Genomic DNA, 14,552 nt, shown 5'->3' on the forward strand with positions numbered 1-14,552 from the left:
AATAGTCCATACTTTGCCCGAGTTTAGACGACGCAAAAGGGCGTTGAACGCCAGTTCTACGCTGCAGTCTGGAGTTAAACGCCAGAAACACGTCACGAACCAGAGTTGAACGCCAAAAACACGTTACAACTTGGCGTTCAACTCCAAGAATGACCTCTCCACGTGTAAACTTCAAGCTCAGCCCAAGTACACACCAATTGGGCCCCGGAAGTGGATTTATGCATCAATTACTTACTTCTGTAAACCCTAGTAACTAGTTTAGTATAAATAGGACTTTTTACTATTGTATTGGGGATCTTTGATCAGTTTTAGGCCATGCCTGGACCATTATCACTTATGTATCTTCAAACGGTAGAGTTTCTGCACTCCATAGATTAAGGTGTGGATCTCTGCTGTTCCTCATGATTTAATGCAAAGTACCACTATTTTTCTATTCAATTCAACTTATTCTGCTTCTAAGATATCCATTCGTTCCCAAGAACATGATGAATGTGATGATTATGTGACGCTCATCATCATTCTCACTCACGAACGCGTGCCTGACAAACACTTCCGTTCTACATGCAAACAAGCTAGAATGAATATCTCTTAGATATCTAATACAGGGGACCGAGTCCGAGTTATTAGTATCTTCGTGGTATAAGTTAGAACCCATGGATGGCCATTCCTGAGATCCGGAAAGTCTAAACCTTGTCTGTGGTATTCTGAGTAGGATCTGGGAAGGGATGGCTGTGACGAACATCAAACTCGCGAGTGCTGGGCGTAGTGACAGACGCAAAAGGAGGGTGAATCCTATTCCAGTATGATCGAGAACCTCCAGATGATTAGCCATGCCGTGACAGAGCATTTGGACCATTTTCACAAGAGAGGACGGGATGTAGCCATTCACAACGGTGATGCCCTTACATAAAGCTTGCCATGGAAAGGGGTAAGACTGATTGGATGAAGACAGCGGGAAAGCAGAGAGTCAGAGGAACGAAAGCATCTCTATACGCTTATCTGAAATTCTCACCAATGATATACATAAGTAATTCTATCTTTATTTTCTATTTATTTATTATTATTATTCGAAAACTCCATAACCATTTGATATCCGCCTGACTGAGATATACAAGATGACCATAGCTTGCTTCATACTAACAATCTCCGTGGGATCGACCTTTACTCACGTAAGGTTTTATTATTTGGACGACCTAGTGCACTTGTTGGTTAGTTGTGCGAAGTTGTGAAGTTATGTTTGGACCATGGTATTGTGCACCAGTTATTGGCGCCATTGCCAGGGAGAGAACAAACAACAAATTTTACAACCTCAGAGTAACAATTTTGCATACCAAGTTTTTGGCACCGTTGCCGGAGATTGTTCGAGTTTGGACAACTGACGGTTCATCTTGTTGCTCAGATTAGGTAACTTTCTTTTCGTTTTCTTTTCAAAAAAAAATTATTTTCAAAAATAAATATATTTTTCTTCAGAATTTTTAAGAATGAATTCTAGTGTTTCATGAAGCATGTAGAAGCCTAGCTGGCTGTAGAGCCACGTGTAAATTCATTTGGATTGAGGCTCCCAAGTCATCATTACAAGAGCAAGCTAGTTGTTGCTAATCAAATTTGTTATTGTATGACTGATTTGTATCTTCTAAAGCTTGGCTGGCTATTAAGCCATGTCTAACTCTCAGATTGGAGCTTTAGACTAAGAGTGCAAGATTCCTGGAATTCATATTGAAAATTTTGGAATCCTTATTTTTCTTTTTCACATTAATTTTCGAAAAAAATCAAAAAAAAAATTATAAAATCATAAAAATCAAAAATATTTTGTGTTTCTTGTTTGAGTCTTGAGTCAATTTTTAAGTTTGGTGTCAATTACATTTTTTTCTAAAAAATTTATGCATTTTTCGAAAATTCATACATTCATAGTGTTCTTCATGATCTTCAAGTTGTTCTTGGCCAGTCTTCTTGTTTGATCTTCATATTTTCTTGTTTTGTGTCTTTTCTTGTTTTTCATATGCATTCTTGCATTCATAGTGTCTATGCATGAAAAATTTCTAAGTTTGGTGTCTTGCATGTTTTCTTTTCTTGAAAATTTTTCAAAAATAAGTTCTTGATGTTCATCTTGACATTCATAGTGTTCTTGGTGTTCATCTTGACATTGATAGTGTTCTTGCATACATTCATTATTTTAATCCAAAATTTTCATGCATTGAGTCTTTTTCATGTTTTTCTCTTTCATCATTAAAAATTCAAAAATCAAAAAAATTATCTTCCCCTTTTTCTTCTCATAAATTAAAAAATTTGAGTTGACTTTTTCAAAACCTTTTAAAATTTAGTTGTTTCTTATGAGTCAAATCAAATTTCCAATCTTATCTTTTTCAAAATCTTTTTCAAAAATCATATCTTTTTCATTTTTCTCATTTATTTTCGGAAATTTTAAAAATATTTTTCAAAAATCTTTTTCTTAATTTTACATCATATTTTCGAAAATATCATCAATAATTAATGTTTTGATTCAAAAATTTCAAGTTTGTTACTTACTTGTTAAGAAAGATCCAAACTTTAAGTTCTAGAATCATATCTTGTGATTTCTTGTGAATCAAGTCATTAATTGTGATTTTAAAAATCAAATCTTTTTCAAAACTAATTTCAATCATATCCTTTCAAAAATATCTTTTTATCTTATCTTTTTCAAATATCTTTTCTAACTTCTTATCTTCTTATCTTTTAAAATTTGAATTTAAAATCTTTTTTCAACTAACTAATTGACTTTTTATTTGTTTCTTATCTTTTTCAAAACCACCTAACTAATTTTCCCTATCTAATTTTCGAAAATTATCTCCCTCCTTTTTCAAAATTCTTTTAATTAACTAATTGTTTCAAATTTTGATTTTAATCTTTTTCCCCCTTTAATTTTCGAAAATCACTAACTCTTTTTTCAAAAATTATTTTCGAAAACTTCTCTCTCTCATCTTCTTCTATTTATTTATTTACTTAATAATACTTCTCTTCATCTCATATCTCTGTTATCCTCACCCTTGTGTTTGGATTCTCCTCCCTTCTCTTTCTTTACATTGCATTCTTTTCTTCTTCTACTCACAACAAGGGAACCTCTATACTGTGGTAAAAAGGATGCCTATTATTATTTTTCTGTGCCCTTCTCTTTCATATGAGCAGGAGCAAGGACAAGAACATTCTTGTTGAAGCAGACCCTGAACCTGAAAGGACTCTGAAGAGGAAATTAAGAGAAGCTAAAATACAACAATCCAGAGACAACCTTACAGGAATTTTCGAACAGGAAGAAGAGATGGCAGCCGAAAATAATAATAATGCAAGGAGGATGCTTGGTGACTTCACTGCACCTAATTCCAATTTACATGGAAGAAGCATCTCAATTCCTACCATTGGAGCAAACAACTTTGAGCTTAAACCTCAATTAGTTTCTCTGATGCAACAAAACTGCAAGTTTCATGGACTTTCATCTGAAGATCCTTTTCAGTTCTTAACTGAATTCTTTTAGATATGTGATACTGTTTAGACTAATGGAGTAGATCCTGAAGTCTACAGGCTCATGCTTTTCCCTTTTGCTGTGAGAGACAAAGCTAGAATATGGTTGGATTTTCAACCTAAAGATAGCCTGAACTCTTGGGATAAGCTGGTCAAGGCTTTCTTAGCCAGGTTCATTCTTCCTCAAAAGCTGAGTAAGCTTAGAGTGGATGTTCAAACCTTCAGACAGAAAGAAGGTGAATTCCTCTATGAAGCTTGGGAGAGATACAAGGAATTGACCAAAAAGTGTCCTTCAGACATGCCTTCAGAATGGACCATCCTGGATATATTCTATGATGGTCTGTCTGAATTAGCTAAGATGTTATTGGATACTTCTGCAGGTGGATCCATTCACCTAAAGAAAACGCCTGTAGAAGCTCAAGAACTCATTGACATGGTTGCTAACAACCAGTTATGTATACTTCTGAGAGGAATCCTGTGAGTAATGGGACGCCTCAGAAGAAGGGAGTTCTTGAAATTGATACTCTGAATGCCATATTGGCTCAGAACAAAATATTGACTCATCAAGTCAATATGATTTCTCAGAGTCTGAATGGAATGCAAGCTGCATCCAACAGTAGGCATCTTCTGAAGAAGAAGCTTATGATCCTGAGAACCCTGCAATAGCAGAGGTGAATTACATGGGTGAACCCTATGGAAACACCTATAATCCCTCATGGAGAAATCATCCAAATCTCTCATGGAAGGATCAAAAGCCTCAACAAGGCTTTAATAATGGTGGAAGAAACAGGTTTAGCAATAGCAAGCCTTTTCCATCATCTTCTCAGCAACAGATAGAGAACTATGAACAAAATAGCTCTAACTTAGCAAACTTAGTCTCTGATCTGTCCAAGGCTACTCTAAGTTTCATGATTGAAACAAGGTCTTCCATTAGAAATTTGGAGGCACAAGTGGGCCAGCTGAGTAAGAAGATCACTGAAACCCCTCCTAGTGCTCTCCCAAGCAATACAGAAGAAAATCCAAAAGAAGAGTGCAAGGCCATTGATATAACCATCATGGCCGAATCCAAGGAGGAAGGGGAGGACGTGAATCCCAAGGAGGAAGACCTCTTGGGACGTCTCGTGATCAACAAGGAGTGTCCCTCTGAGGAACCAAAGGACTCTGAGGCTCATCTAGAGACCATAGAGATTCCATTAAACCTCCTTATGCCATTCATGAGCTCTGATGAGTATTCTTCTTCTGAAGAGAATGAGGATGTTACTGAAGAGCAAGTTACCAAGTACCTTGGTGCAATCATGAAGTTGAATGCCAATTTATTTGGTAGTGAGACTTATGGAGATGAACCTCCCCTGTTCACCAATGAACTAAATGCATTGGATCAACTAAGACTGCCTCAGAAGAAACAGGATCCTGGAAAGTTTCTAATACATTGTACCATAGGCACGATGACCTTTGAAAAGGCTCTATGTGACTTTGGGTCAGGAATAAACCTCATGCCACTCTCTGTAATGGAGAAACTGGGAATCTTTGAGGTACAAGCTGCTAGAATCTCATTAGAGATGGTAGACAATTCAAGAAAAGAGGCTTATGGATAGGTAGAGGACGTGTTAGTAAAGGTTGAAGGCCTTTACATCCCTGCTGATTTCATAATCCTGGATACTGGGAAGGATGAGGATGAATCCATCATTCTTAGAAGACCCTTCCTAGCCACAGCAAGAGCTGTGATTGATGTAGACAGAGGTGAACTAGTCCTTCAATTGAATGAGGACTCCCTTGTGTTTAAAACTCAAGGTCATCCTTCTGTAAACATGGAAAAGAGGCACAGTAAGCTTCTCTCAGTACAGAGTCAACTAAAGCCCCCACAGTCAAACTCTAAGTTTGGTGTTGGGAGGCCTCAGCCAAACTCTAAGTTTGGTGTTGAACTCCCATATCCAAACTCTAAGTTTGGTGTTGGGAGTCTATAAAATTGCCCTGATCACCTGTGTGGCTCCATGAGAGTCCACTGTCAAGCTATTGACATTAAAGAAGCGCTTGTTGGGAGGCAACCCAATTTTTATTTATCTAATTTTATTTTTATTTTATTGTTCTTTCATGTTTTATTAGGTTCATGATCATGTGGGGTCACAAAATAAATAGAAAAAATCAAAAATAGAATAAAAAACAGCAGAAGAAAAATCACACCCTGGAGGAAGGGCTTACTGGCGTTTAAACGCCATTAAGGAGCATCTGGCTGGCGTTCAACGCCAGAACAGAGCATGGATCTGGTGTTGAACGCCAGAAACAAGCAGCATCCTGGCGTTCAGACGCCAGAAATGCACACTGAGGAAAGCTGGTGCTGAACGCTAGAAACAAGCATGGAGCTGGCGTTCAATGCCAGAAATATGCTGCATATGGGCGTTGAACGCCCAGAACAAGCATCAAGTCGGCGTTTAAACGCCAGAATTGCATGCAAAGACATTTTACATGCCTAATTGGTGCAGGGATGTAAATCCTTGACACCTCAGGACCTGAGAACCCCACAGGATCAACTCAGCATCTGTGGACCCCACAGGATCCCCACATACCTCCACTTACCTTCCCTCCTCATAATCCTATATCACCCTCTCTCTCCCTATCCCTTCTGTTTTCCATTCACCACTCACATCCATACACCCCACCTACCTTCAAAATTCAAAATCTCTTTCCCACCCAAGCCCACCCATATAGCGGAATACACACATTCCTCCATCTCCTCCATATATTCTTCTTCTTCTACTATTCTTTCTTCTTTTGCTCGAGGGCGAGCAACATTCTAAGTTTGGTGTGGTAAAAGCATAGCTTTTTTGTTTTTCCATAACCATTGATGGCACCTAAGGTCAGAGAAACCTCTAGAAAGAGGAAAGGGAAGACAAAAGCTTCCACCTCCAAGTCATAGGAGATGGAGAGATTCATCTCAAGGGTCTATAGCTCAGTGGCAGAACATTTGACTGCAAATCAAGAGATCCCTGAGATACCTCAGGGGATACATTTTCCTCCACACAATTATTGGGAGCAACTAAGGGTGGAACATCAAGAGCACTCTATCATCCTTTATGAAATTAGAGAAGATCAAAGAGCAATGAGGGAGGAGCAACAAAGACAAGGAAGAGGCATAGAAGAGCTCAAGAACATCATTGGTTCTTCAAGAAGGAAACGCCACTATCACTAAGGTGGACTCATTCCTTGTTCTTAAACTTTCTGTTTTTCATTTTTCTTATGTGAAATGTTTATTTATGTTTGTGTCTTATTACATGATCATTAGTATCTAAGTGTCTATGCCTTAAAGTAGTGAATATGAATCCATCACCTCTCTTAAATGAAAAATGATTTTAATTCAAAAGAACAAGAAGTACATGAGTTTCAAATTTATCCTTGAACTTAGTTTAATTATATTGATGTGGTGACAATACTTTTTATTTTCTGAATGAATGCTTGAACAGTGCATATGTCTTTTGAAGTTGTTGTTTAAGAATGTTAAATATGTTGGCTCTTGAAAGAATGATGACAAGGAGACATGTTATTTGATAATCTGAAAATTCATAAAAAATGATTCTTGAAGCAAGAAAAAGTAGTGAATACAAAAGCTTGCAGAAAAAAAAAGAGAAAAGAAAAATAGCAAAAAAAAAAAAATAGAAAAAGAAAAAGCAAGCAGAAAAAGCCAAAAGCTCTTAAAACCAAAAGGCAAGAGCAAAAAGCCAATAACCCTTAAAACCAAAAGGCAAGGGTAAATAAAAAGGATCCCAAGGCTTTGAGCATCAGTGGATAGGAGGGCCTAAAGGAATAAAATCCTGGCCTGAGCGGCTAAACCAAGCTGTCCCTAACCATGTGCTTGTGGTGTGAAGGTGTCAAGTGAAAACTTGAGACTGAGCGGTTAAAGTCAAGGTCCAAAGCAAAAGAAGAGTGTGCTTAAGAACCCTGGACACCTCTAATTGGGGACTTTAGCAAAGCTGAGTCACAATCTGAAAAGGTTCACCCAGTTATATGTCTTTGGCATTTATGTATCCGGTGGTAATACTGGAAAACAAAGTGCTTAGGCCCACGGCCAAGACTCATAAAGTAGCTGTGTTCAAGAATCAACATACTGAACTAGGAGAATCAATAACACTATCTGAACTCTGAGTTCTTATAGATTCTAATCATTCTGAACTTTAATGGATAAAGTGAGATGCCAAAACTATTCAAGAGGCAAAAAGCTACAAGTCCTGCTCATCTGATTGGAGCTATGTTTCATTGATATTTTGGAATTTATAGTATATTCTCTTCTTTTTATCCTATTTGATTTTCAGTTGCTTGGGGACAAGCAACAATTTAATTTTGGTGTTGTGATGAGCGGATAATTTATACGCTTTTTGGCATTGTTTTTAGTATGTTTTTAGTAGGATTTAGTTACTTTTAGGGATGTTTTTATTAGTTTTTATGTTAAATTCATATTTCTGGACTTTACTATGAGTTTGTGTGTTTTTCTATGATTTCAGGTATTTTCTGGCTAAAATTGAGGGACTTGAACAAAAATCAGATTCAGAGGTTGAAGAAGGACTGCTGATGCTGTTGAATTCTGACCTCCCTGCACTCAAAGTGGATTTTCTGGAGCTACAGAACTCCAAATGGCGTGCTCTCAACGGCGTTGGAAAGTAGCCATCCAGGGCTTTCCAGCAATATATAATAGTCCATATTTTGCCCGAGTTTAGACGACGCAAAAGGGCGTTGAACGCCAGTTCTACGCTGCAGTCTGGAGTTAAACGCCAGAAACACGTCACGAACCAGAGTTGAACGCCAAAAATACGTTACAACTTGGCATTCAACTCCAAGAATGACCTCTCCACGTATAAACTTCAAGCTCAGCCCAAGCACACACCAAGTGGGCTCCGAAAGTTGATTTATGCATCAATTACTTACTTCTGTAAACCCTAGTAACTAGTTTAGTATGAATAGGACTTTTTACTATTGTATTGGGGATCTTTGATCAGTTTTATGCTATCTTAGACTTTCATGGGGGCTGGCCATTCGGCCATGCCTGGACCATTTTCACTTATGTATCTTCAAACGATAGAGTTTCTGCACTCCATAGATTAAGGTGTGGAGCTCTACTGTTCCTCATGATTTAATGCAAAGTACCACTGTTTTTCTATTCAATTCAACTTATTCTGCTTCTAAGATATCCATTCGTTCCCAAGAACATGATGAATATGATGATTATGTGACGCTCATCATCATTCTCACTCACAAACGCGTGCCTGACAAACACTTCCGTTCTACATGCAAACAAGCTAGAATGAATATCTCTTAGATATCTAATACAGGGGACCGAGTCCGAGTTATTAGTATCTTCGTGGTATAAGTTAGAACCCATGGATGGCCATTCCTGAGATCCGGAAAGTCTAAACCTTGTCTGTGGTATTCCGAGTAGGATCTGGAAAGGGATGGCTGTGACGAACTTCAAACTCGCGAGTGCTGGGCGTAGTGACAGACGCAAAAGGAGGGTGAATCCTATTCCAGTATGATCAAGAACCTCCAGATGATTAGCCATGCCGTGACAGAGCATTTGGACCATTTTCGCAAGAGAGGACGGGATGTAGCCATTGACAACGGTGATGCCCTTACAGAAAGCTTGCCATGGAAAAGGGTAAGACTGATTAGATGAAGACAGCGGGAAAGTAGAGATTCAGAGGAACGAAAGCATCTCTATAGGCTTATCTGAAATTCTCACCAATGATATACATAAGTAATTCTATCTTTATTTTCTATTTATTTATTATTATTATTCGAAAGCTCCATAACCATTTGATATCCGCCTGACTGAGATATACAAGATCACCATAGCTTGCTTCATACCAACAATCTCCGTTGGATCGACCCTTACTCACGTAAGGTTTTATTACTTGGACGACCCAGTGCACTTGCTGGTTAGTTCTGCGAAGTTGTGAAGTTATGTTTGGACCATGGTATTGTGCACCAGTTATTGGCGCCATTGCCAGGGAGAGAACGAACAACAAATTTTACAACCTCAGAGTAACAATTTCGCATACCAGTCACTAACGTTGGAGATGGCTAGCAATACCACGTTCGAAGCCACGTTAACCTAGTTAACATGAACTCTAACGTGGGAAGTAGGGGCATTTTGGAACGTTAGTGACAAAGGTAAGTGTCACTAACGTTCTCGAAGATGTGGCAAGCCTACGTTAAAGGTCACGTTAGCCACACTAACGTGAACTCTAACGTAGGAAGAAAGGAGGATTCTCAACATTATTGGAAAAAGTAAGTCCCAATAACGTGTGCGAAGGACCAAGAGGCAACGTTAGTGGTCACGTTGATGCCACTAACGTTGAAGTTAACGTGGAGCATCCTTGGGTTAGGGACGTTAGTGAAAAAGGTGATTGTCACTAACGTTCTCGAACCCACACTTTCACTTAACGTTAACGCCACTAATGTCCTAAGCTAGAATCCCTGCCTACTTCACACTTTCTCTATGCAAGTAAAGCTAAGCCCACTGAAGAAGATAACTGCTTCAAATCAAGATCCAAAGGCCCATATCCAAGACTTGAAGAATCAACTAGAATATCAGAAGAATAGTATAAATAAGGAGAGCTTAGAATTACTCTCTGTATTTTACTTTCTCTGCACTTCTAGTTTAACTTTCAGAATGTACTCTCCATCTCTGCTTTCATTTCCCAGAGCTATGAACAACTAAACCCCTTTCATTGGGTTAGGGAGCTCTGTTGTAATTTGATGGATCAATAATAGTTTTCATTATCCTTCTTCTCTCTTTTCTCTTGATTTTACTAGAAAGCTTTCAATCTTCATCCAATTGAGTAGTTATCTTGGAAAAGAAGCTATTCATACTTGGATCTCTTCTGAACCTTGGAAGAGGAATGAAGAGATCATGCTAGAATTGCTTTCTCATGTTGGACCAAATTGGGGTTTGGGCGGATATGGTGACATATAATTCTCCCAATACTTTGATTTAGAAATACATGTGGTATAATTAGTGACCACACTTTATCTCTTCTCATGAGCAATTAGACCAAGGAATTGGCTATTGATCTGATTTGCGAGATTGAATTACCAAGGAATTGGAATTCAATCACTTAAGATTGCCAAGGAGATCAATGAATGCATTGATTGAGGAAGAGATGCAAATGAACTTGATCTGGAGAATGCAACATCTCCTAAGCCCAATGAACTCTCCATTTCTGATCTTACCCATTCTCTTTAATTTCTGCTATTTACTTTCATGCTAAACTCCCCTTCCCCATTTAAGATTCTGCAATTTACCTTCCGTCATTTATTTTCTGTAATTTACTTTCCCGCCATTTAATTTCCTGCAATTCCCAACCCAATTTCTGCTTAGCTCAACTAGAACATTCTTCCAATTAACGTTGCTTGACCAATCAATCCCTGTGGGATTCGACCTCACTCTATTGTGAGTTTTTACTTGACGACAATTCGGTATACTTGCCGAGGGAGATTCGTTAAAGGACAAGTTTCCGTGCATCAAGTTTATGGCGCCGTTGCCGGGGATTGATTTTGTATCAACAATGATTAAATTGGTGGATAACTAGATTGAGCATTTGTTTTTATTTTGTTTGATTTAAGTTCATTTGAGTAATTTAATTTCTGTTTGGCTATTTTCTTCCCTTTCCCCGACCCATTTTCTTAGTTGTTTACAATTCAGTCACTAACCCACTAACTGTTTGATATATTGCATCACTCACACCAACAGCATTTCTATAGAAATTACTGTCTGTATCTATCTCTCTTGCTTGTGCCTTGTTGGTTGTATGATAGGTAGAAGAAGCGGGGCTTCAACTTCCTTTGATTCTGAACCTGAGAGGACCTTCCTTAGATTAAGGAGGGAAGCAAGAGGAAAGAGAATAGTTGGTGCTGAGGAAGAGGAAGAGTACTTTGAACTAGACATGGATGAGAATATGGAAAACCATCACGAATAAGAGGCTCACAACCATGGCAGAGAAGGTCCACCGCATCAGGCTGGGCAAGAGAGAAAAGTTCTGGGTTCTTACATCAACCCAAACCCAAAAAACTGTGGGAGTACCATACATGCCAAAAACTTTGAACTAAAGTCACAGCTCATCACCCTTGTTCAGAATAACTGTTCATTCGGAGGAAGTATCCAAGAAGACCCCAATCAACATCTAACCACCTTCCTGAGGATATGCGATACTGTGAAGTCTAATGGTGTTCATCCTGACACCTATAGACTACTTCTATTTCCCTTCTCAGTCAAGGACAAAGCATCTAAATGGCTGGAATTCTTTCCAAAGGAGAGTTTAGCAACCTGGGAAGATGTGGTGAACAAGTTCTTGGCAAGATTCTATCCTCCTCAATGGATCAACAGGTTGAGAGCTGAGGTACAAACCTTTAGGCAGCAAGATGGTGAGACTCTATATGAAGCATAGGAGAGGTTTAAGGACATGACAAGAAGATGCCCGCCAGATATGTTCAATGAATGGGTGCAGTTGCACATTTTCTATGAAGGTCTTTCATATGAATCAAAGAAGGCAATAGACCACTCATCCAGGGGATCTCTGAACAAGAAGAAGACCATTGAAGAAGCCATAGATGTCATTGAGACTATAGCTGAGAATGACTATTTCTATGCTTCTGCAAGAGGTAACACTAGAGGAGTGATGGAGCTGAACAACGTGGATGCACTGCTAGCTCAAAACAAGATGATTACCAAGCAATTAGCTGACCTCACCAAGAAGATGGAGAGGAATCAAGTAGCAGCAATCACCACTTCAGTAGCAACTCAAGAAGGAGTGAATGAAGAGGCAGAGGGTGATCAGGAACAGGCCAACTACATTAGAAATTCACCCAGGCACCACCATAACCCATACTCCAAAACGTATAATCCTGGTTGGAGGAACCACCCAAACTTTTGGTGGGGAAATCAACAAAATCAAGGCCAATATCAGAGATGCCACAACCCCAGCAACAATGCAACTCACCAACATTCCACACAGAGATCATATCAGCACCCACCTAACAACACATCTCAACATCCATACCAAAGTCAAACTAGCCATTCTCATGCTTCCAATCTCAACTCTCCATCATCGGAAGAAAGACTATCATGGATCGAGACTCTACTTGAAGGCGTATGCAAGGAGATTCAAGATAACAAGGTGTTCAAAGAGGAGGTGCGAGCCAATATCAAAAATCAGGGAGACACCATCAAGAGGCTGGAATTTCAGGTAGGATACCTATCTGAAAAGATTCCCAAACCTACTGATAGCTTCCCAAGTGACACAGAGAAAAATCCGAGAGGTGAAGCAAAGAAAGTTAGATGGGAAGATTGCAAGATGGTTACTATAAGTGATAAGGAGATTGAGGAAGAGCCGAACAAACCATCAGAACAATCTGAAGATACATCAGCAGGAAAGCATGAAGAGAATCATCAAGAAACCACAATTACACAGAAGGAGCTGCTGAGACTCTATGCACCCTTTCCCCAATTACTCAATGGTGGTGTGGAGAAGAGAATATACTCAAGGTTTCTTGACATATTTGCATCTCTCCATGTAAATATACCATTCATCAAGGCTCTCCAACAAATGCCCTCATACATCAAGTATATGAAGGAGCTGCTGACCAGGAAAAGCTCACTCAAGGGAGGACAAACTATAGTAATGAACAAGGAGTGCAGTGCTCTCATTCAACCAGAGCTGCCTACAAAAAGGAAGGACCCAGGGAGTTTTCACATTCCCTGTGCCATAGGAGAAACAATGTTTGACAAAGGACTCTGTGATCTGGGAGCAAGCATCAACTTAATGCCTTTATCCCTTATGAAGAGGCTGCAAATGATTGATCTGATGCCCACAGACGTAGCCATCAGGATGGCAGACAAAACTCAAAAACAAACAATTGGAGTGGTTGAAAACGTGCTGGTGAAGGTTGGGAACTACTTCCTTCCCACAGACTTTGTCATACTGGAAATGGAAGAAAGTCACCTTCACCCAATCATATTGGGAAGACCATTTTTAGCTACAGCCAGAGCACTCATAGATGTGGAGCGAGGAGAGCTAATACTGAGGATACATGACGAACAACTCACCTTCAACGTCTTCAAACCCTCAGAAGAAGCAAGTCAGGAAGGCAAGGAACTAAAGGCAGAGCATGACAAAGCAATGGTGAGAGAAAAAAGCTTTGAAGCACAAGCTGTACACCCTGGAATTCCTTTGGGTGATGAACAAGAGAATCAGCAGCTGTCATAGGTAAAGGAAACTCAAGTGGAGCCAAAACCACCAGAATCATATGAGACCAGCAACAAAATCTCCCTAGGAAAAGAGACCACAAAGAGCAGGATAACAGGAAAAGAAACAAAGAAGAAGATACCAAGGAGATGGAGGAACAAAAAGATCCCTACAGAAGATTTCTCTCAAGAGGATAAAGTGATCTCAGCTTACTACCTAGATATCCCACTTCATCTCCCTACCATCCCATCTCAGTTACCTAAGGTTTTTGCCATCAACAAAGTTCTCTCCCTAGAACATGTAGAGATCATTGATGAAGCCAATGGATATAGGTTTACTACAAGAGGGGAAGATTTGAAGCATTACCGACCACCTTGACAAAGGAAGAACGTCAAGCTAGTGACGCTAAAGAAGCGCTTCATGGGAGGCAACCCATGTTTTACATGCTTTTAAAGTAGTTAGGATCGCAAATCAACTTTGACATATCCCTGAATAAATCCTTTTATGCAACATATAGTGAAGAACAAGTTTGGTGTTCAAGGCACACTAAGAGGACATGAATGCAACTCATAGCATGTCACTCTTAGCACCTTGAACAAATCATCTTACACCACATTTCCACAAACTAAGTTGGTGTTACCAAGGTTGCATATATGGAAAATTAATTAGTCAGTTGGTTTACATTTATGAATAGCACTTAGTAGTTAACAACAAAAATTTTTAAAAAGTAGTTACTCTTTCTTGTCTGTTAAATCTTGCCGCCACTTCCCACATTTTTATTTTTTCTTTTATTTTGTAGAAGGATTGGTGGGACAATTGAAGGGTTTGGCT

The 14,552-nt window shown here is 39.1% G+C and overlaps 2 non-coding genes across 2 annotated transcripts; both read right to left on the minus strand.

The window, feature by feature from the left end:
* Positions 1 to 3,688: 3,688 nt before the first annotated feature.
* On the minus strand, positions 3,689 to 3,797 carry LOC112787959 (small nucleolar RNA R71). The gene has a single exon (XR_003195344.1). It is a non-coding gene; the product is annotated as a small nucleolar RNA R71 (small nucleolar RNA).
* Positions 3,798 to 11,861: 8,064 nt separating this feature from the next.
* Positions 11,862 to 11,968, minus strand: LOC112787267 (small nucleolar RNA R71). Its single transcript, XR_003194689.1, has one exon. It is a non-coding gene; the product is annotated as a small nucleolar RNA R71 (small nucleolar RNA).
* Positions 11,969 to 14,552: the final 2,584 nt, after the last annotated feature.

This window comes from Arachis hypogaea, chromosome 20, assembly GCF_003086295.3.
Source record: "Arachis hypogaea cultivar Tifrunner chromosome 20, arahy.Tifrunner.gnm2.J5K5, whole genome shotgun sequence".
Lineage (NCBI taxonomy): Eukaryota > Viridiplantae > Streptophyta > Magnoliopsida > Fabales > Fabaceae > Arachis > Arachis hypogaea.